This window comes from Engystomops pustulosus, chromosome 3 (assembly GCF_040894005.1).
Source record: "Engystomops pustulosus chromosome 3, aEngPut4.maternal, whole genome shotgun sequence".
Classification (NCBI taxonomy): Eukaryota; Metazoa; Chordata; class Amphibia; order Anura; family Leptodactylidae; genus Engystomops; species Engystomops pustulosus.
Window position 1 is genome coordinate 158,287,044 of NC_092413.1, and position 22,313 is coordinate 158,309,356.

The 22,313-nt window shown below is 41.5% G+C and overlaps 1 protein-coding gene across 3 annotated transcripts in view; it reads left to right on the forward strand.

Moving 5' to 3' along the window:
- Window positions 1-22,313, forward strand: part of GNB4 (G protein subunit beta 4) — an 86,979-nt gene that overhangs the window by 42,639 nt on the left and 22,027 nt on the right. Inside the window, exon 1 of one of the 3 annotated variants that reach the window (XM_072142755.1) lies at window positions 7,297-7,316. The exons of the other annotated variants lie outside the window; for them this stretch is intronic. The gene's annotated coding sequence lies outside the window, so the exon portion shown is untranslated. Of the gene's footprint in view, window positions 1-7,296; window positions 7,317-22,313 lie in introns of those variants that run through there. 3 annotated transcript variants of the gene reach the window in all.

Below are 22,313 nucleotides of genomic sequence, written 5' to 3' on the forward strand. Positions count from 1 at the left end.
ACTTCCTGGCACTGCGGGCAGAGGCACTTCTATGCTCTCTGCCCGCATGCACATACCGTGAAGTGGCATGTCACCTCCTGATGACATCACACCGAGTGTGTGCAGAGGAGCAGAGAGCATGGATGTACCTTTGCCCGCACTGCTTTGAAGTACGAAAGAAGACAACCCGGTGAGAAGAGGATGCCGGAGGTGAGTACTAATTTTCTTTTTTCATTTACTGAAGTATAAGTCAGGTAATTGGGCTGAATAACTCAGCCTCTATTCGAGTATACAGTATACAGCAACTTTTTTATGACTATTTATTGTGCCATTGTAAAATACCAGTTGTGTGTATGTGTGTTTATAAAGGCATTGGGGTCACTGCCTTGCCATACATTGTCAGGGTCGTTTGGACAGTACTGGATGATGCATGGACTGAGGGACACATTATCAACTTTTATCAAACAGCTGTCCTTGCCAATGGAGCCTACATAGACACAATGCATGCAGTCGGGAGCCTCCCACCCCTACCATTGTTCTGTGTATGCTGTGCATTGTGGCTTAGGTTTGTGGATGGGAACACCTGGGCGTTTGGCCAGGCCCAGGTCTACCCGGTTTTGTCTATACTCCATTATTATATGGCACTTGCACTTTCTACATGTGTATTCATGTCTTATGCTTTATAGGTTTGTAAGTACAGGCGGTCCCCTACTTAAGAACACTCGACTTACATACGACCCATAGTTACAAACGGACCTCTGAATATTGGTAATTTATTGTACTTTAGTACCAGGCTACAATGAGCCAGCTGAAACAGTTATCAAATGTGTCTGTAATGAAGCTTTAGTGTTAATATTGATTCTTATGACAACCCAACATTTTTAAAATCCAATTGTCACAGAGACCAAAAAAGTTCTGGCTGGGATTACAATGATAAAATATACAGTTCCGACTTACATACAAACTCAACTTAAGAACAAACCTACAGACCCTATCTTGTATGTAACCCGGGGACTGCCTGTATTTGATTGTTTTTTGGCAGGTTACATTAAATGGTTCGTACCTTTATATATATGCTATTTGGATGTACATATTTTTTGCATTGTTTGCACCTTCTTGCCTATCCTAGCCACAGAAACCTATTTGCTATTTAGATATTGTATACTTTGGCACTTTTTCATCTTATCCTATCGTCCATACACTTGTGGTAAGGGGTGGTGGATGGAGTAGGGTGATGCACCCACTCTGTCCCATGTCCTTATTGATATTTTTAATTGATTTTAAACTAGCAGTTGTGTATTTCATGAATTATTTAATAAAGATTGAATTGTATTGAAAATCAGTTTTGGGTCCGGAAGCACACTACTTTTCTTCTTAGTGTATATTGCAGTTATGCATGACAATGACTTTAAGCATACAGCCAAATTTACAGTAAAATTAAATGTTTTACATCAGAGCATATAGGTGTTATAAATGCCCGGTAAAAGTCTAGACCAAAATCCAATAGAAAATTTGTAGTTTTAATAAATGGATACTGTTGGGGTAATTTTGGACACTAAACCACCCACAGGTTCCTTAAGAAGCTTGTATACTTACCCGGCCCAGAGCTCCTAGCACCTGTGCAGTCACAAATTGAAGTCTGCCTAGTACACTGTGGCTCCTTAAGCCACAACGCATAATGAAGCTAGGGTGTACTTTTTTCGGCTTTATTGAATTACTGCGCAGGGGTGGGTCTGATGTGCCTCATCTGACCCATCTCTAGGTAAGTATAGAGCAGACCATCTCAACCTTCCTAATGCCGCAACCCTTTATACAGTTCTTCATTTGTGGTGACCATCGACCATGAAATAATTTTTCTTGGCATTTCATTATAGTAATGTTGCTACTTTTTATGAATCATAATCAGAGCTACAGCTACGATACTATTACTTCCATTGTGGGGAAAATATTGGAAGGGTTAATAAAAGACTATATACTGGAGTATATGACCTCACATAGTATAATAAGTGACAGCCAGCATGGGTTTACTAAGGATAGAAGTTGTCCGACTAACCTGATCTGCTTCTATGAAGAGGTGAGCAGATGCCTGGATGGAGGAGTAGCTGTGGATATTGTGTTCTTGGACTTTGCAAACGCATTTGACACTGTACCTCATAGACGCCTGATGGGTAAAATAAGGGCTATTGGTTTGGAAGGAATCATGCAATTGGATTGACCCTTACTGCTGCTGCGTGCTGGTGTTCCGTACGGCGGTCAACCATTGGACCCCCCCAGGCCCAGCCTCTACCATCCCCCCAGGCCCTGCTCCTGCTGCCGAAGACACTAAGAGAAGCTTAGAATCAGTGATAGTTTTCTCTACAATTCACCCCCTTCACCTGCTATAGGTGTTAATAACCCCCACCAAGCGCCTGCCTTATCTTCCCTTCCTGCTGTCCTCATGGCTGACCTGAGTCGGAGGGTGTGAGAGAGTGTCAGCAGCTGAAGCATGGAGTAATCGCCAGCTGAGGACTCTGCACCCAGGAGGAAAGTTATTGTATCTGTGTCTAATGTGTATATTTTTCATTTAATTTATTGTCGATGTCATGTATAATGAGTACTTATTAATGAGTTGTGTATATGTGTGTATGTAGATTCTTGTATTTATTTCTGCTGTAATAAGACAAGGTTCAAATCCACATACACCATGTCATGCTAAATGATATCATTTGTTCTCACCTGCTGTCCATTAAATCCCTTCTTGTTTTTTCCTTTATTTTTGTTGAATGCCCTTAGCGACTTGGCCCTTTTTTGTTTTTGTGTGTCCACTTTTCACTCCCTTTTTCAAAAATCCATAATTTTTTATTTTTCAATGTACAGAGCGGTATAAGGGCTTGTTTCCTGCTAAACAAATTGTACTTCAGGGTGGCGGTATTTCATTTTTCATGCCGTGTACTGGAAGGAGGGAAGAAAATTCTAAATGCAATGAAAATTGGTGAAAAAATACATTTGAACAATTATTTTGTGGCCTTAGTTTTTACGCGTTTCTCCGTGCGCCCCAAATGAGGTCTCCTTTATTCTATGGGTCGGTATGATCACAGGGATACCAGATTTATATAGGTTTTATTGTCTTTTAATACCTTTTAAAAAATGACAACCATCTGTACAATAAAATTATTTGTTTCGCCATCTTCTGGCACTAATAACTTTTATATCTCAGTGTACGGAGCCGTGCGAGGTGACATTTTCTGCAGGATGAGATGCCGTTTTCTTTGCTACCATTTTGGGGACTGTACAACATTTTGAGCACTTTTTAATAAACTCTTTATATGCTGCAAATTGGCAAAGAAGTGGCATTTCAGACATTTGTGCACTATTTTCCATTATGGGGTTCAATACCGGGAAGAACCGTTATTATTTTTTGATAGATTGGACACTTTTGGATGAGGCAATACCTAAAATGTTTATGATTTCACTTGTTTATTAATTTTATGAATTAAGTTTTAGGGAAAGGGGGTTATTTGAACTTTTAGGTTTAATTTAGGTATTTATAATTTTTTAATTATTTTTCAGGCCCCCTAAGGTACTTTAAACCTAAGTTTCCTCATTGATCCTACCGTATATTGCCATACTGTGTGGATTTTATTAACATCTTTTAAAATGTCTCACTGGAACATTGTAACAGATGTTCAGGAACCAATAGAGCCTTGGGTCTTGGGTCTGTTTGCATCTATCCGATAAACTTGTAAACATGGTTCTAGTACTATATTTTAGTAGTAAGCTTGCTTTTGGTCATATATTTCTATCAAGCTTGGTACTGGTACCATATTTTTGTGGTAACCCTGGTTCTGGTACTGGATCCATGTAATAAGCTTGGTTCTGGTATTGTACCTAAGTAGATAGCGTAATGCTTGTACTATATACAGGCAGTGCCCGGGTTATGAACAAGATAGGGTCCGTAGGTTTGTTCTTGAATTTGTATGTAAGTCAAAACTGTATATTTTATAATTGTAGTTCCAGAAAATTTTTCTTTTGCCCCAGTGACAATTGGAGTTTCAAATTTTTTTCTGTAATGGGGCCAATAATAAAGTTCCCGGCAGTGCGGGCAAAGGCACTTCTATGCTCTCTGCCCGCATCCACACACTGTGATGATCAATAAAGCTTCATTACAGACACTTTTAAGCTGATTATTGCAATCTGGGACTATAGTAACATCCAGAGAGCTTCACCAAAGGTCACAGTGGGCAGAGGGGTCTTTCTGTAACTATGGGTTGTCTGTAAGTCGGGTCCTTAAGTCCTTAAGTAGGGAACCTCCTGTATATGTGGTGGGCTTGGTTCTTAGGTCTAGTAATAAACTTGGTCTGGTACTGTATCTATGTGTAAACTTGGTTTTAGATTTATTTAGTAAGCAAACTTGGCTTTGATGCTGTATATAAGTTGTAAGCTTGATTATGTAACTATATATCTATGTACTGTGTTTAGATCTGGCATTCTATCTTGGTAGTAAGCTCTGTTCTGCTGCTGTAACTGGTAATAACTATTTTGAAACTTTATACTGTTAGGGGGCCCTCAATCTTTATACAACCCTTGAGTCGCTTGTTGAGAAGGACCTGGGGGTCCTAGTAGATCATAGATTAAATAACAGCATGCAATGTCAATCGGCTGCCTCTAAAGCCAGCAAGATCTTGTTATGAATCAAAAGTGGTATGGACTCCAATGAGAAGTAATATTACCACTGTACAAGAGATTGATTTGGCCTCACCTGGAATATGCGGTCCCGTTCTGGGCACAGGTCCATAAAAAGGATACCCTGGAGCTGCTGAGGGTTCAACGTAGAGCCACAAAACTGATAAGGGGTATGGAGGGTCACAGTTCTAAAGAAAGACTAAAACAACTGGATTTTTGTAGCCTCAAAAGAGACGACTACGAGGGGACATGATTAATTTATATAAATTTTATGATTAGTCCATATAAAAAAATGGTGGAAAGTTGTTTCAGGATACCGTATATGCTGGAGTGTAAACCTAGGGTGGGAAACGCATTGGTCACAGCCTCCACCTACTATATAGCCAGCCAGCACATGCCTCCCATAGCCGGTGCTTGCACCCTAGTATACAGCCAGCAGCCACCTGCGCTGAGTATGCAGACTCTGGTTCCGTCTTCGGGTCCCAAAGAAGTAACTGCAAAAGTTCCTATTTAATAATAACTGACATTATTTTGACAGTGCAGTTTGCTTTACATAATTCCTACTTATTTTATCACCTATTTTGTATTCCTAACAAACTAAAGAACACAATGAAGTAGCTAGAGACACACCATGAGGTTAATATTCCAGATGTTTTAGTTTTAGAACCAATATGTACACATTACAAAAAATACAATGCAGACTGCATGTAAATATCCTTAAAGGGGTATTATAGCACTTATTGATCACCTATCCTAAGGATCAATAAATATCAGAACAGCAGGGTTCTGACAACCTGCACCCTGCAGGATGTAAGTGAATGAAATACAAGCTCTATACTATGCATGGATCTGTACAAGACCACCACACTCTTCTAAACATCTAATTGGCGGGGGTGGTGGGTGTCAGACATTGATCTCCTATTCTAAGAATAGACCATCAATAATTCCCAGAATGCTCTTAAGGAACCCATACATTTTCAATAGCACTGGTGTACCTAGAGTCTATGGACCACAGAGCAAATTTTGGAGCACAGCCACCAGTGAATGCAGTAAGTCATAAGGACTCTCATACTATGCATGTACCCAAGCCATCAACTACCAGCTCTTACCCAAGGAGCAATGCACCATACAACATTGTAGCAACACCATTATCAACCAGTAGGCTTAGAGGGCAAGTGGCAAACTTTGAACAAAACTATACGGAGACATTATCCACCTCTTTATTAATAATAAAATAGCTTAAACGTGCTTCTACCAATCTGCTGCTTATCTTCAATGGGCATGTGGAAGCATGAAAACCCCAGAGAATACCATTATTACAACCAATCCATTGGGATGTTGTGTACCGTGCGCTCTCTCCTACCAGGATCATGAGTTCAGGTCACCCATTAGTAAGTAACACTTAATGTAACACTTATTTAAGTTTTTTACTACCCACCTTAGGCCAGAGCCTTTTCACTTTTCTGTTTACAGCGCTATATGAAGGCTTATTATATGGGGACAAATTGTACTTCCTAGTGGCACCGTTTAATTCTCCATGCAATGTACTGGGAAGCTGGAAAATTTACATCCGAATATCCATTTTATGACTTTCACTATTTAGTCCAAATAACACATCCACTTTATACTTTAGGTCAGTACGATCAGAGAGATACCAAAATGATATAGTTTTTGTTATGTTATATTAATATTTTAAATATGAGAATTTTTTTTAATTTAGGTGTGCAGAGCTGTGTAATGTGTGAACAGCTGACATTTTCATTGGTATCATTTTAAGATGTTGCAAAAATGTTGATTTGGACAATTATTTTATGTAACTAATTTTAACTACAGACAGTCCCCGGGTTACGTACAAGATAGGGTCCGGAGGTTTGTTTTTAAGTTGAATTTGTATGTAAGTCGAAACTGTATATTTTATATTTGTAGATCCAGACAAAAAAAAATTGGCCCCAGTGACAATTGGAGTTTAAACCAAGGATTATCAATAAAGCTTCATCACAGACACCTTACAGCTGATCATTGCATAATAAGATCCAGAGAGATTCACCAGAGGTCAGAGGGGTCTGTCTGTAACTATGGGTTGTCTGTAAGTCGGGTGTCCTTAAGTAGGGGACCGCCTGTATTGCTATTGGTCTCCTATTTCTTATAGGTGTTTTTTTTTTAAAGAATTCTTTCTTAACAGAAAGTCTTATGGGTCTTTACATTGGATTGTGGGGGTCTTTGTTATGATAGAGGCCATATGTTGCAGATGTTGCATCATTATACACTGCTTCTATAGTTACAAGCTGTTCTATACGTACAGTATGTGTGTGTATATATTGTGTTATATCTTCTGTGTCTCTGTACCTCAATTTGCATCTTTAAGATTACGAAGCAAGGTATAAATATGAATTGTCTCTTTATTCAAAGGGTAATATTTTTTTTATAATTTACTGTAAATTATAGGGTAAATTCTCCGAATACGTGGTTGAGAGATGGATCGCATCTGGAATATTCTCTCCATGATAAGATTTGTAATGCCTTATGGGGCATTGCAGGCAGTGAACGAGTTAAGTTTCCTTTTTTTTGGTGACGCAGGCCCGTGAATCCCATGGCAACTGTCTGTCATGTGGGCTCAGCCTGTGTTGCAGGGGAAGAAGCTTCCTGCTGCTGGGAGTTGCTAGGATTCAGTGTCAGTAAGTAGCATGGAAAATCTCTTACTGCTCAGATGACCTCTCCTGTTGGGTCCATGTGTTTTATTGTTAGTGTAACATCCTGGAGGGCTGAGGCCTGGCCCCTGTATCTACAGCGCTGGCTGCTTTTATAAGACCGGGCATCACAGTACGGCTGACTGTGCACATGTGACAGCTCTGTGCCATTTAGCAAAATGGATGGGAGCAGATTGCAGACAAGGGTTTCCAGTGCAACGTAACTATCCAAAATGATGCAGCTAGTGGCAAATCATATATGCACATCTAGAAGTCGTATGCTGGTGTGTAGCATGTTGCTATGTGAGAGGGCAAATTAACCCTTCATATATACTATGAAACCCAATTCAATTTTAACGAGAAGACTGGATCACACACTATATCCATAGTTGTTTATAATGGTTTTTGGGTTTACTATTGTATTATATAAGCCTTATGTTTGTATGTAACATATCTAGTGTTTAGCTCATCGTAAAATTATTCGGGAGGTCATTGATCCCTGGAAGTATTTATATGATGTAATGAATACTTAATAGATGGTGACCGTTCAGAATTGTGCTTACAGGTTAAGGCCTCATGCACAAGAACATATGAAAACGGGCGGATATATACAGCTGTATATACGTGTAGCGTACAGCCCCACTCTTTACAATGGGCAATATGACCATCCATTTTAATAACTGTATTGTGCACCATACCGAAATGTAAAGAAAATATACAGCATGTCCTATCTTCTCATGTATTTCCGTTCCGTACGCCCTATAGAAGTCTATGGGTCGTATAAAATACAGGTTGCATACATACTGCATACGATTGTCCACTGTAATTTATGTTGATGTGGTGGCATACAGGTGTAAAGATGGCTATGGTGACCTGGCGGTGGTACAGTACACATGTACCGCACCATACACGGGGGAAAAAAGAGCATGCTCTATTACCTATGGCTTTCCCAAGACAATGATTTCCAACCAGGAAATGTAGCTCATGATCCCTTGCTTTGTGGCTTGCCATTGTATTATTACCCACAGGCAGGGCTGTGACTACAGTGATGGCAGCCATTATGGGGCCCACAGTGTCAGCGGGGCCTGGCATCTGGGGTATTGGGTGTATGTATGTATATGGTATTGAGTGTATATGCTGTGTGTGTGTGTGTGTATATATATATATGTATATATATATACACTCACCGGCCACTTTATTAGGTACACCATGCTAGTAACGGGTTGGACCCCCTTTTGCTGGAAGCATTCCTCAGAGATTTTGGTCCATATTGACATGATGGCATCACACAGTTGCCGCAGATTTGTCGCCTGCACATCCATGATGCGAATCTCCCGTTCAACCACATCCCAAAGATGCTCTATTGGATTGAGATCTGGTGACTGTGGAGGCCATTTGAGTACAGTGAACTCATTGTCATGTTCAAGAAACCAGTCTGAGCTGATTCCAGCTTTATGACATGGCGCATTATCCTGCTGAAAGTAGCCATCAGATGTTGGGTACATTGTGGTCATAAAGGGATGGACATGGTCAGCAACAATACTCAGGTAGGCTGTGTCATTGCAACGATGCTCAATTGGTACCAAGGGGCCCAAAGAGTGCCAAGAAAATATTCCCCACACCATGACACCAACACCACCAGCCTGAACCGTTGATACAAGGCAGGATGGATCCATGCTTTCATGTTGTTGACGCCAAATTCTGACCCTACCATCCGAATGTCGCAGCAGAAATCGAGACTCATCAGACCAGGCAACGTTTTTTGAATCTTCTACTGTCCAATTTCGATGAGCTTGTGCAAATTGTAGCCTCAGTTTCCTGTTCTTAGCTGAAAGGAGTGGCACCCGGTGTGGTCTTCTGCTGCTATAGCCCATCTGCCTCAAAGTTCGACGTACTGTGCGTTCAGAGATGCTCTTCTGCCTACCTTGGTTGTAACAGGTGGCGATTTGAGTCACTGTTGCCTTTCTATCAGCTCAAACCAGTTTGCCCATTCTCCTCTGACCTCTGGCATCAAAAAGGCATTTCCGCCCACAGAACTGCCACTCACTGGATGTTTTTTCTTTTTCGGACCATTCTCTGTAAACCCTAGAGATGGTTGTGCGTGAAAATCCCAGTAGATCAGCAGTTTCTGAAATACTCAGACCAGCCCTTCTGGCACCAACAACCATGCCACATTCAAAGGCACTCAAATCACCTTTCTTCCCCATACTGATGCTCGGTTTGAACTGCAGGAGATTGTCTTGACCATGTCTACATGCCTAAATGCACTGAGTTGCCGCCATGTGATTGGCTGATTAGAAATTAAGTGTTAACGAGCAGTTGGACAGGTGTACCAAATAAAGTGGCCGGTGAGTGTATATGTGATGTATATATGCTGCATGGGTGTATACTGTAATCACTGGTATTTTTCTTTTGTTACTTTTGGAATTCTGATTTTGGACAACCATGTAATGATATATTATCCCCAAGAAATAAGAGTCCTGAATAAATCTTCCTTAGCCTACAAGCACACAATTGTAGTTGGTTTGTGAATCATGGACTGTGCTTTGGACAGACTACGATTTGGTAACCTCTGTGCAGCGCTGCGTAATCTGTGTGCGCTATATAAATAAAGGAATTATTATTATCATTATTCATGGACCGAACACTGTGCCGGGGATGGGACTACAAGCATCATCTAATATATAAAGCTGTGTGTGTATGAATATATGTATGAATGTCCGGAATTTTGTAGGGTTGTTGTCTGTGACTCAGGGAACGTCTTAGACCTGGTTTTGAGCCAAAATTTTTACCCTGTGCTTTCCAAAACCCACTTATTAAACACCATATACAGAAGCCATTGGCTGCTGATGTGGCAGTTGGGAGCCGAGCCGTGATTGGTTGCTGTTCTGCCACAGGTCATTTATATGAACTCTGAGCTTTGATTACTATAGGCAATGAGTAAAGACGCTTATGTGTGAGGTAATGCTATTGGTAACCAGCACCCGATGTCTTGTATTGTTCAAATGCAGGGCACCAAATGTATTGTTCAAATGCTGGTTGCCAATCGCATGTGTTTCCTTAGAAACGCATATGCGATCAAGCGGTTGCACGCCCCGGTCCACCTTAATTCTGATTCTAAACCAAATCCAAGCGGTACATGTAACTGCACCCTTATCAAAAGTGTATGCAACTAAGCTTTATACATGATCCTTGTTCCCATCCATTTGGCAAAGGGACTTTGTCTGGAATTACACTTACAAAACATATCGACTTACATACAAATTCAACTTAGGAACTTACAGAACCTTATTTGTAAGCTGGGGACTGCCAGCAATTAAACAATTTATGTAGTAAATGTAGTTCAGGCCACTTATGGTAGTAAGGTCTTCAAGTACCTACTTAAATGGGTTGTCCGGCAATTGAAAAAGAATAGTTTCTCTCTTCCTAAGGTTACATTCACACGAAAGTATGGGGGGGCGTATATACGGCCGACGTATATACATCTTATATATTTCCCTCATAGACAGCAACGGGCACAAAGTACGAGCACCGTACTGTTCCTTAGCCAGAACAAAGATAGGACATCTGCTAAGTTTTCCCGGAATAAGGCGCCGTGCGTCGTATATTACTGTGGGGAGGGGCAGCGGTGGGCATACATTGTGTAAATGTAGCCTGAGTGCCACACCTGACCATCCTTTGTGCCAGTATTGCAGCTCAGCTGCCCAGAAATTAATGGATTTTAGTGAGCTGTTTTTAGAAGAAAGCAGCCATGTTTTTCAACCTCTGAACTACCCCTTTAACCCCTTAACGCTCTGCGCCATAGCTCTACGGCGCAGAGGTGCAGGAAATGTATGAAGAGGGCTCACGGGCTGAGGCCTCTTCATACAAGGGTGGGGGTTGTTGCATATTGCAGCAAACTCCCACCGCTAATAACCGCGGTCAGTGCTTGCACCAATCGTGGCTATTAACCCTTCCGTTGTCGCCGGCAAAGTCGCCGGTGACATTTAAAAGATGGCGGCGTGTTGGCGCCACCCTCTTTATTCCGATCGTCGCTCCCCCGAACGTCATCGGCGATTGGTTGTCATGGTAGCCTCGGGTCTTCGTTTGACCCGAGGCTAAATGGCTTCTGCATATTCGTTACAATGAGCCTGTGGAACCTATCTTGTATGTAACCCGGGTATTGCCTGTAAAGGAATAATAAAAATAAAGAATTTGAATAAATGTGGTTCCATAAGTATGAATAACCTTAAAGGGGTTGGGTTGGTCTCCGCGATGAGATCCCCACAGATCACTAGAACCATTCGGACCTCTTGTCACTCCATGAGATGAGTGGAGCTGCAGGACATGCATGTTCAGGCTGCTCTGTTCATCTCTATGGAGAGTACGGCGCTCGGCGATCTCCGTCAGCTCCATAGAGATGAATGGGGCAGCCATGCGTGGCAGGCTGATCCGTTCATTTCGGGGAGCGACAAGGAGTCCGTCTGGGGTACATTGGACCCCCTCTTGTGATCTGTGGGGGTCAAATCTCTGAGACACCAACTGATCAGCAAGTTGGGCTCTATCCTGTGGTTTGGGCCTAACTTGTTTCATGGGAAAACCCCTTCAAACTAATACTTTGTTGAAGTACGGTACCTGTTTAGTTATTCATTCTTATACTTCCGTATTATTATACACCTCTCAGTCTTTTTGGATACGTGTCTAACTGTTTGTCAAACGTAGACAGACATTGCTCACTTTTCCTAGCAAAAGTGCTCCAAATTTCTAAGGCTAAGATGATAACTCTGTTATTTAATAGGAGAACATATAGTGCAGCAGCTTTGACTATTTTTTTTGCTATTACAAACAGAAGTGTAACGGAGGGTAACCATCCATACATCAAAGTGAATGGGGGACAGCAGGAGGACAGAAAACCTTCTATTCATCTTCTGTTTTTAGTTTCTGTTATGCTGTCCTAAAATGAGAGGATAGCTGAAGATTTTCTGTTGGATTTTGTTCTGACTAAACCAACATTTGGTGGTGTATCGGTATGCTTTAGGTCAGTGAGGGGCAACCTTTTGAGCTTGGCGTGTCAAAATTCGCCAAAACACCGAGCATAATGCGAGTGGTGTGTCACCTTTAGAAAAAAAAAACAATAACGCAAAAGCTAAAATTTTATAGCCTTCAAAAGGGGCCAATGAGGAAACTAAAATCCTGGCAGCTGCAGGGCGCTCCTTCCCTCCTGAGCCTCGCTGTGCACCCATAAAACAAGTAATGGCCACATGTGGGGGGTCTCTGTACTCGGGAGAAATTGCAGAACAAATTGTATGGTGGAATTTCTCTTTTTATCTATTGGAAATGTGTAAATGAACTTATAACCGACACAATTTGACCCCCCCCCCCCAAAGCAGTGCACATTAACCCCCTCTAACGCCCTTAGTCAGTGACAGGTCCCCCCCCCCCCCCAATCTTCATCTTTTAAGAGTTGATAAAAAAAAAATTGATCTTCATCTTGGTGTTTATTTTTGTAGAGGCCTGCAGTGTTCTTAACCCTCACCCTTGACTTAAAGAGGTTGCCCAACTTTAATAAAAATGTTATTGGTAAGCTGGGGTCCTGTGATACTTAACTCCAAGAGCGCTCCCAGTGTCCAGCTCCACTGTCTGACGCTGCATCAACAACTTCCAGCGGCCTCGCACGCCCAACTGTCTCCTGTTCCAGCACTTGTTACATAGGGATGGATGGGCGTGGCAGACGAGCGATGGCACGAGACATCGGGAGCACCGAGGGAGGTAAGTATAGGTTTGTTTTTTTCCACAGCAACAGTAACATTTTTATTCATGTCAGACAACCCATAATGTCTTATTTTGGTGATGCACATTGTTGTGTTTGCACCAAACATACCTTTTGCACCAAACCACCTCGGCCTCATTAGACCTTAATACATTTTCGAGTAAGCTTTTTGACAGACTTGTAGGTTCTGGCGCCTTGAATATTTGCAAGAAATATCCTGCCACACCACTCCGGAGCCAAAACCGATGAAGAATACGGAGATTTTCACACACAGAACAATTCTGGTCAGAAATTCCTGTAGGTCCTTTAACATTGACAGTTTTCTGAACCAATTTTCTTCTTGATTTTTCAATCAATTTTACAAAGTGTGTGCAACATCCCTCACCGGGGCCTAGCCTTTTTTTGGGGCCTGGAGACAGCAGGGTACGTTGGCAGGGGTTTTGCATATGTTCAGTTTTTGGTAATTTTTAATAGAAACTGCAGCACCCCCATACAGCGAGCCCCACAGTACTCTGGGTGCTTACAGTTGTTAATCCTAGATCACGGGATGCTAACAGATGTAAATGGTGCAAATGGATCATCATGAGAACGACCCAGCAGGGTTCAAAGTTCTCTTCAGTTCTTCATAATGTTACCCATGTGCCAAATAGTATCCACTTGCTCATGACCGTTTTCACTGGGCATATCTAATGCCTTGGAATTGTTAGGAAAATCCTTCTGAAAAGCTGAACTTTAGATTACTCTAAGGCTACATGCACACGATGTATGCCCGCCGTATCGTAGTACATCGGCGCCGGGGAGAGGAGGAGGGGGAAAGTGCTGCTCACCCCCGCCCCTCCCCATAGGAATACACAGCCCACAGCGCAGTATTCCATAGAAAGATAGACATGTCCTATCTTTCTACGGGCTATGGAATGGTACGGTACTGCACAAAGTTGTTTTTACGGGGGTTCGCCATCTTTCATATGCATAACTTTTTTATTTTTCGGGTGACAAATCTGGTTAAGGACTTATTTTTTGCGAGAAGAGTTGTTCTTTCTAGTGGTCTTATTTTAGAGTGCGTAACTTTTTAAAAATTATCTTTTTTCGGAAAGTTTTTTGCGTCTCCTCCCCCCCCCCAAGAGTTTACCGTGCAGGTCCAGTAACAATTCTGTTTTATTATACATATTGTTGGCAATACCAAATATGTGGGATTTTTGTGTGTTTGTGTTTTTTATACTTTATTAAGTGTTTTTATGGGAAAGTGACATTTTAGGGGCTTATATTTTTATTTATTTATTTTTTTATTTATTCTAATGTTTAAACTTTAGTGGTTTTCTTTTTTTTACTTCTACAAACTTGAATTTCAACCAGCAAAGCTCTGATTGTCCAATACACTGCTCTACAATACTTATTCATTGGAGCAGTGTAAACTGCTTTTTTTTTTCTTTTTTTTTTATGTGGACCTTTAGGGGCTTATTTTTTGCCACATGAGATGCATGTTTCCGGTACATACTTTTGGGGCATCAATAGCTAATTGGTGAGATTTTATTAACTCTTTGTTGGTGGAGAAATTGAAAATTATCAATTTTTAGGAAGATTTTTTTGGGGGGGCCGTTTACCATACCATAAAAATAGTATATTATTTTTATTCTATGGGTTGCCACAATTACGAAAATACCTCATTTACCATATGTACTTGTCTATAAGCCCAGTTTTTCAGCACAAAAAATGTGCTGAAAAACCTCACCCCGGTCTATACGCGAGTCAATAAAAAAAAATAAACTTACATACTCACCCTCCGGTGCCCCAATGCTCGGTACGGCTCCTGGCGGCTCCTCTTCTGTCTTCTCTATGCTGTATTAGCCAGCAGAGAAGCGTCCATCCGTCCGGCATATCGCGTCTCTGCCGGCTGTTACAGCAAAGAGAAGAAAGAAGAGGAGCCGTGGGACCGGAACATCGGGCAGCTGCACTGAGCATCGGGACGGCCTGAAGGTGAGTATGTAAGCTTGGTTTTTTTATGTGCTGGGCAAACTGCTGCCTGGCTGGCTGTGTACTACATGGGGCTGACTGTATACTACATGAGGCTGGCTGTATACTACATGGAGCTGGCTGGCTGTATGCTACATGGGTCTGGCTGTACACTACTGGGGGCTGGCTGTATACTACATGGGGCTGGCTGGCTGTATACTACATGGGGCAGACTGGCTGTGTACTACATGGGGCAGACTGGCTGTGTGCTACATGGGGCAGGCTGGCTGTATACTACATGGGGCAGGCTGGCTGTATACTACATGGGGCAGACTGGCTGTGTACTACATGGGGCTCGCTGGCTGTATACTACATGGGGCTGGCTGTATACTACATGAGGCTGGTTGTGTACTACATAGGGCAGGCTGGCTGTATACTAAAAGGGGCAAGCTGGCTGTATACTACAAGGGGCAAGCTGGCTGTATACTACATGGGGCAGACTGGCTGTATACTACATGGGGCAGGCTGGATGTACACTACATGGGGCTGGCTGTATACTACATGGGGCAGGCTGGCTTTGTACTACATGGGGCAGGCTGGCTGTGTACTACATGGGGCTCGCTGGCTGTATACTAAATGGGGCAGGCTGCCTGTATACTACATGGGGCAGGCTGGCTTTATACTACATGGGGCAGGCTGGCTGTGTACTACATGGGGCTGGCTGGCTGTATACTACATGGGGCTGGCTGGATGTATACTACATGGGTGATGGCTGGCTGCATACTACATGGGGTAGGCTGTATACTACTGGGGGCTAGCTGGCTTTATACTACATGGGGGCTGGCTGTATACTACATGGGGGCGATATTTAGATTTTTTTCCCAATTTTACTGAATAAAAAGTAATTTGGCGAAATTGTTAATTTTAGCATCGCCATCTTTTCATACCCATACCTTTTTTTTTTTTCGGCTTACAAATTTGGTTAAGGGCTTATTTTATGCAAGAAGTGTTGTTCTTTGGTCTTATTTTGGAGCACGTCACATTTTTTAAAATCACTTTTTAGAGCATTTCTTAAAGGTTATCTTTTTTCAGAGCGTATTTTGGGGTTGGTTTTTACGGGATTCACTGTGTGACTCCAATATCAATTCTGTTTTATCATGCAGATTGTCACAGATGCAGCGATACCAAATATGTGGGGGTTTTGTGTGTTTGATACAATTTTACTGAATAAAAACTAATTTGGAGAAAATCTTGTTCATTTTGGCATCACCATCTTTTCATATGCATAACTTTTTTATTTTTCGACTGACGAATCTGATTAATGGCTTATTTTTTGTGAGAAGAATTATTTTTTTTAGTTGTCTTAAATTACAGTGCGTAACATTTTTTTAAAATAATTTTTAGAGCATTTTTTAAAGGTATTAATTAAAAATGTTCTTTTTTCAGAACTTTTTTTGCGTTTTTTTTAACCCGGTGTTTACTGTGCGGGTCCAATAATGATTTTTTTTATTATACAGATTGTTACGGATACGGCAATATCAAATATGTGGTTTTTTTTGTGTATTTGTGTTTTATACTTCATTAAGGGTTTGTATGGGAAAGTGACATTTCAGGGGCTTATATTTTTATTTATTTAATTTTTATTTATTCTAATGTTTAAACTTTACTTTTTATAACTTTTTTTTTTTACTTATACAAACTTGAACCAAACTTGAACCAGCTCTACAATACTAACTCATTGGGGCTCATTTACTTACCCGGTCCATTCGCGATCCCGCGGCGCGTTCTCTGACATTGAATTGGAGCTTGCCGGGATTCACTAAGGTAGTGCGCCCGATGTCCACCAGGTGTCGCTGCTGCACTGAAGTCCCCCGGAGTTCACCTTCTTCGTCCCGGTGTATGTGAGTGCTATTTTTGCTGCAGAAAATGTATTTTTAAATTCCGCGTTTTTTCTGAATCTGCCGGGTTTTACAGCGGCCACGCCCCCATTTCTGTCACGTGAAAGCCGGCGCCGATGCGCCACAATCCGAACGCGTGCGCCAAAATCCCGGGGCAATTCGGAAAGATTCAGGAATCCCGACGAAAATGCGCGATTCGGACTCTTAGGAAATGAACCCCATTGTAGAGCAGTGTAAACTGTTGACGCACACGCAGACAGTTTGCAGTCAGACAAAGAAGGGGTCTGACTAGTGATGGGAATTCTGGCTCTTCTTAGGGTGCTGGCTCATTAGGCTCCACTCACTAAGAAGAGCCGGCTTGCTATTAAATATATAATAGGGAGCCACAGGGCAGTCAATCACCCCACACCACTCCACTTTGAACCCATTTGTATCGGGTTACAACCAAATGAACTAAAGAGAAGCAGCATCCAGTGTTTTCCATGGTTTAAATGCAGTACACCAGGTTACCGATCACATGTGTTTCGGGTCGAGCCCTGGGCGCTTGCATGTAAACACAATACAAACGCCACCTGTGCCCACAGCCTAAGTCATGCTCCATTTCCTCAACATAAAGGATAATGGCGCAGATACCTCTACAAAAGGCGCAAGTAGTTGAAGTAGTCGCACATACAGAAAAAAGCTAAACACAAGTGCACAACACACCAAATTTTTATGCAAGACTTTTAACAAATGAAACTCAATATTGTAGGTAATCTGGGTTGAGTTTTATTGATTTAGAATCCTATTTTTTAATATTGTGAGAAATGTCACTGTTATGGAGAAATATACAGTGGGTATAGAAAGCATTCAAACCCCTTTAAAGTTTTTTCTTTGTTCCATTGCAGCCAATTCGTAAGATCAAAAAAGTTATTTTTTTGCTCATTAATGTACACTCTGCACCCCATCTTGACAGAAAAAACTGAAATGCTTAGTTTGGCTGCAGGGCCAGATCGAGGAAGATTTTTGGTCGTCCTGAACTTCTTTCATTTAAGGATTATGGAGACCACTGTGCTCTTAGGAACCTTGAGTTCTGCAGGAATTCTTTTGGCAAGATCTGTGCCTTGCTACAATTCTGTCTCTGAGCTCCTTGGGCAGTTCCTTAGACTTCATGATTCTCATAGGCTCTTATATGCACTGTGATCTGTCAGGTCTTATATAGACAGGTGTGTGCCTTTCCTAATCAACTCTAATCAGTTTAGGGTGCGGTCACACGTTAAAACTGCATCGCAATTAGTGTTGGGGTGGTTTTAGGTGGTATTACTTATTTTAACAAGTGAAAAACATCAAGTCAACAGGTGAATTAAATTTGTGGAACAGCTTTCTCCTTAAAATTCTAATTCCCCCATTCAGTTCATGTCTTTCACCTGTGAAATTGACAAAAGTGCACCTAAAACCACCTCAAAACTAATTGAGATGCAGTTTTAACTGCAACGTGTGACTGCACCCTTAAGTACCATCTCAAGAAGGATCAGAAAGGAATGGGCAGCATGTGAGCTAAATACGAGTATCACAGCAAAGGGGCTGAATGCTTATGAACATGTGATATTTCAGTTTTTCTTGTTTAATAAATTAGCAAAAGTATCTACATTTCTGTATTTTTCACAATGGGGTGCAGAGTGTACATTGATGAGAAAAAGAAAAATTTTTTTAATCTTACCAATTGGCTTCAATGAAACAAAGAGTGCAAAATTCCAAGGGGTCTGAATAGTTTCTCTACTCACTGTAGGTCTATGTGTAAAATACCAGCCATTCAGGCCTGCTCTCCCTGCTTTGACTTTATTGAAATCTTGGCTTCGACCACTAAAGCCATAACTGTTAGGCCCCTTTCACTCTTGCGTTTTGCATGCTCAAGTTCTGCACGTGCTTTTGACAATCCAAACTCTCCCTTTGACTCTACCATTGTTTTCAATGGGCTTGTTCAATGGGTGTTTGTTTTTCACGCCCCATTCAAGTCTATGGAGACTCATCAAAAACGCATTGCACTTACCAGCATTGCAAGTGCAATGCGTTTTAAATGGATGAGTTGCTAGGTGATGTGAAAAATGCCAAGATTTGGCATGCAGCTTCTGTTTTAACCCCTTAAGGACGCAGCCTGTTTGCAGGTTAAGGCTCGCAACTTTTTTTTGAAATTTGACCAGTGTCTCTTCCTGTGGTAATAACTTTTGAACGCTGTTACTTATCAAAGCGATTCTGAGATTGTTTTTTCCCCACATGTTGTACTTCATTTTAGTGGTAAATTTTGGCTGATAAGTTTGGCGTTTATTTACAAAAAAAAGAAAAAATTGATGAATTTTTAGAAAAATTTGCCATTTTCGAAATTCTAAATCACCGCGTTTTCAGGCAGATAGATTTACCACCTAAATAACTTGCAGAATAACATTTCCCATTTGTCTACTTTACATTTTCATAATTTTTGAAATGTTTGGATAATTTATTTTGACGTCACGCGGCCTACAAATCGAATAGCGATTTTCCGTATTTTCGGAATTGACTATTTTGGGGATAAATACTGTTTGAAATCAAATTTTACATATTTAGCAACAAAACCCCCTATATAACCAACCCATTTTCAAATCTGCACCCCTCAAACTATCAGAAACAGCTTTTACAAAGATTGTTAACCCCTTGAGATCTTCATAGTAATTGAATCAAAATGGCGGTGAAATTTCGAAATTTCAAATTTATCAAATTTTGTCGGTTATACGTTAATTTTGCCCTAAAATTTACACATTTCCAAAAGATAAAAAGAGAAAACTCACCATAAAATTTGTTCTACAATTTCTCCTGAGTGCAGCGACCCCCCACACGTGGCCGTTTCTTGTGTTATGGGTTGCACAGCGAGGCGCAGAAGGGAAGGAGCACCCTGCAGCTGCCAGGATTTTAGTTTTCTGGTTGCCCCCTTTTGAAGGCTATAAAATTTTCGCTTTTCCGTTATTTGGGCCATGTGACGGCATTTTTTTTGCGGGACGAGATGCTTTTTCCAGTGTTACCATTTTGGGGTTGGTATCACCTATTGTTGAAAATTTTGGAACTTTTTTTGAGGTCATGAGTAGAAAAGCATCAATTCTGTACTGGATTTTTTACTTTTTTTTTTTTCCGTGTTCACCGTATATCCTAATAATCCTGTTATCTTTATTCTATGGGTCGATACGATTACGGGGATACCAGACATGAATATTTTTTCTTATGTTTTACTAAATTTGCCAAATAAAACCCTAATGTGGGGAAAAATCTATCATTTTTGCATCGCCGTCTTCCAAGTGGCATAACATTGTTACGTTTTTGGCTACAGAGCTGGTTGATGGCTTGTTTTTTGCGGGACATGTTGTTCTTTGCAACAATATCATTCTGGAGTACATATGTTTTGTTGATCACTTTTTATTGCATTTTTAGTGGGATATAATAGGTAAAAATCATAATTTTTGGCGGGTTTTTGACGTTTTTTTTTTACGGCGTTCATCATATGGGTTCAATAGTTATTTAGTTTTATTCTATGGATTGTTACGGACGCGGTGATACTATATATGTGGGGTTTGTGTTATGATTTAGACTTTTTTGAGCGTTATATGTCTCTTTATATGTTTTCTGGCTTATGGGCATTTTTAGTGATTTATAAAGTAATTTTTTATTGAAAAACCTTTTTTTTTACATTTTTTTACTTGATCCACCATGGGATATGAACAAGCAATCATCTGATTGCTTGTTCTTGATAATACTCTGCAATACTAATGTATTGCAGGGTATTATCAGTGCCAGCCTATGCAGATGCATAGGCTGACACTTTGCCTTTAAGATGACGTCACAGACGCCATCTTAAAGGTAAACCCTCCAGGCTTCTCTGGGGTCCCGATCGGACCCCAGAGGAGCCAAAACAGCGATCGGTCCCCCCGAAAACGGTGCGGGGGGCCGATCGTGGGGTAAAGACCCCCAGAAGGCATGTTAAATGCCGCGGTCGCGTTGACCGCGGCATTTAACGGGTTAAACACCCGCGATCGGAGCCCACTCCGACCGCGGGTGTTAGCCGGGGATGTCAGCGGTAGATTACCGCTGAAATCCCGCGGCTAGCGATGCCGGTTCGGCTGCTATACAGCGCTGAACCGGCATCGTCTCTGCGCCGTAGCTGTACTGCGCTGAGCGCTAATCGCGGGACTCAGCGCAGTACAGCTACGGCGCAGAGCGCTAAGGTGTTAAAGAATTATGTGATTTTGAAACATGTGCTTGAAAAACACACCGAAAACACAGCAAAACCGCTAATCACTCCTAGAAAAAACTGACTAAAAATGCAGGCAAAAATGTCAGTTTTTCTTGTATTGCACTCTGGCGTGATCTGCAATGCAAGTGTGAAGGGGCCTTAGGGTGATGCCATAATGGCATTTTTGGTCCTTTTTAAGTATGCGTTTATAGTCCGTTCTTAAGCATGCGTTTTCTGTCCGTTTCAAAACGCATGCGTTTTTGAAAGCGTATGTGTTTTTTTTAAAAAAAACTCACCTGTTTTTGTCCTTTTTTCCCAATTATCTTAATAGATAAACACAGTCAAACGCTTGGTAAACAGCCAAAAACGGATGCGTTTTTAAACGGACTGAAAACATATGGTTAAAAATGGACCAAAAACGCCATGTGTGGCATCACCCTAAAAACACATGCGTTTTAAAACGCATCCATTTTTTACCTTTTATGACCATTTACCATGCGTTTGGCTGCTTACAACCTGTTTATCTATTAAGATACTTGGGAAAAACTGGCAAAAATGGTCAAAACGGATGCGTTTTTAAACGGACTGAAAACGCGTGCTTAAAAACAAACTGAAAACGCTGTGTGTCGAATCACCCTTAGGCCTATTCCCCACAAGCTAGTTTGAGGTGTGCAACTCGCATCATGTACGGCACAAATAAACTCAGCATGTCGGTTCAGTTCCAGTTTTTGAGCGTTCAGGACGACGCTCCAATCAGCATATGGTATTAGACAAGAGCCATGATAGGGAGTATTGTCTCTCACCAAAGTAGGAAAGGAGAAGACTGTTCCCAAAAGGTGGCCTAGAGGTGTAGTCTTATTGACATGTATAAGGTGCTGAAAATATGGGCACACACAGGGATGAACCTAAACTCTCTGCTGCCTAAGGGTACGTTCACACGTTCCGCTAGCGCCGCATTCATAACGCGACACTAGCGCACAGGGGGGCGGAGTTTGGGGCGATCGCATATGCGTTTCCAGAGAAACGCATGCGATCGGGTCATTAATCGCATGCGTTTCCCGGGAAACGCATATGCGATCGACCCGAGCCCCGCCCACTGTGCGCTAGCGTCGCATTATGAACGCGACGATAGCGGAACATGTGAACGCGCCCTC